Below are 2,296 nucleotides of genomic sequence, written 5' to 3' on the forward strand. Positions count from 1 at the left end.
GGCGCGGCGCTCCCGCTTGGCGCGCGGCCCCTCGCCCGCCTCCCCCGCGCCGCCCGCACCGCCCGCGCCCCCCGCGCCGCCCACCGCACCCGTCGCCGGCCCGGCGCTCTCCGCCACCTGTATACAGAGCAACCTAACTGTAATGCGGCCCACAAGACGCAAACTTAGTTTTCGCAAACGGCACGTGTGGACGTAAAGTTTGTGGAAGATGGAGCAAAAGCTTGTGTTCATTTTTTTACACTTCGAAAGCCTACTACTGCAGTGTGTGAACGAATATTCAAACTATTTTTGGAATAAAAATGACATTACACATGAAACTTCCGTAAGTATTCTGAGTAGTTCAATGGGAATTTATCAATTTATACATATTTTACTAGCCGTTTTGAAATTTTTAATCGAAAGTACATTCTTATTTCTGTAATAAGCAATCTTTTGGCGATATTCTATGATCTTTCAAAAGCGTTTGAATGTATAAAACATTCCATGCCAATCCATTATTAGGGAAACTGTATGACAAAACCTCATAGCTTCATACCTTCAGTCTTACCTATAGTCCTCCTCAATAAATGGGCTATCTAACAATGAAAGAATTTTTCAAATCGAACCAGTAATTCCTGAGGTTAGTGCCTTCAAACAAATAAACAAACAAACTCTTCAGATTTATAATATTAGTATAGATAATATTTTTTTTACAAGGCAGTGGTGGCTCAGTGGTGAAACCTCGGACTTCAAAATCGATAAGTCGGGGTTCGAGACCGGGCGAGCGTGCAGGAAATAAATTGATTTTTCAATTTATCTGCGCATGTGGATAACATCACCACTGCTTAAACGGTGAAGGAAAACATCGTGAGGAAACCGGCATGTCTAAGAATTAAAAAGTTCGACATGTGACCTCTGCCAAGCTGCACTTGGCCAGCGTGGTGGATTGTGGCCTGAACCCTCATAGGAGGCATGTGTCCCAGCAGTGGGATCATATATGGGCTGATGATGACGAATGTTTTACACGTATACAATAACACCGATTTATACACGAGAGTAAGTGACAGACATTGTTATAATACTAGGAACAGAAATAAAATCAAAATGCCTGTTTTCCGGCTTTGTAAAGCGAAATAACCCCACCTTTACAACTTCGTAGTAAATTTCTTTTTAAAATCGCTTACCGAACCCACCTTCTTAATATTCAAAAATCTTTTTCATAATTTAATTAAGTCTTTTCTCATTGTCTGCAGTTTTGACTCTGTCGTAGACGCCTTAACTTTGAACTGGATTAATCCTTAAAGCTATCATTCATTATTATCATTTTTATTTATTTCACCTATTTGTATACTACACTTTATTCCATGTATTTATTATTTTTTCTCGCTCAATTATAACGGTATTTATTTAATTATTTCTACCCTCAAGTGGTGTTGGCAGAATATTAGCGTCAGGGTCCCATTGACTCATTTATGCTGAGCCAAGACCCTTTTTAAGAACACAGTGCACATTTGTCTCCGTCCTGTTTTTTCCTCTCTATGTTAATTTTTCTTTGTATAATTTTCTTTTTTTGTAATTGTCATGTATTTAATGTGTTCTTTTAATAAACTTTTTACCTAGCTATCTATCTATCTAAATATAATCAACTAGCTGCGCCCCGCGGTTTCACCCGCGTAAGTGCTCATGCCGTAGGAATATCGGGATAAAAAGTTGGCTATATGTTATTCCAGTTGTCCAGCCGTTACAACCTTTCGCATTTATAATATTAGTAGGAAGGATAGGAAGTAGGATAGTAGGATAGGATGAACGCAGTGTTTTTTACTGTTTTATTATACGCATAGGTATTGTCGCGACACCGACCCGCAATTGACCGATTTTTATTCAAGTCTTGTACCGAATTCACTTTTTAATTACATGCATTTTAAAAGTTTTAACATACAAAAACTACTTTATACAACTTTCCTTAAAGGACTTTATCTTTATTTTTTCTTAATCCCTCATCTTAATCCCTTTCCAATTGAAAGTCGACAATCCATTTTATTAAAATGTTGGTATGCAAGGCAGGTGAATCAGGTTAGGTGGGCGGGTGTTTTATCGGAGCCGTATGGGTTGGAATGAGGGGTAAGACAGGGAGGGTTAACGTCTCCTACGCTTTTCAACCTATACATAAATGACTTGATAGAGGCACTTAGTAGTAAGAGAGTCGGTTGTCATATTGACGGAGTTTGTGTCAACAATTTAAGTTATGCTGACGACATGGTACTCCTAAGTGCCTCGATCTGTGGACTGAGAAGTCTCCTAAATATATGTGAGAAAT

This window comes from Zerene cesonia, chromosome 20, assembly GCF_012273895.1.
Source record: "Zerene cesonia ecotype Mississippi chromosome 20, Zerene_cesonia_1.1, whole genome shotgun sequence".
Taxonomy (NCBI): domain Eukaryota; kingdom Metazoa; phylum Arthropoda; class Insecta; order Lepidoptera; family Pieridae; genus Zerene; species Zerene cesonia.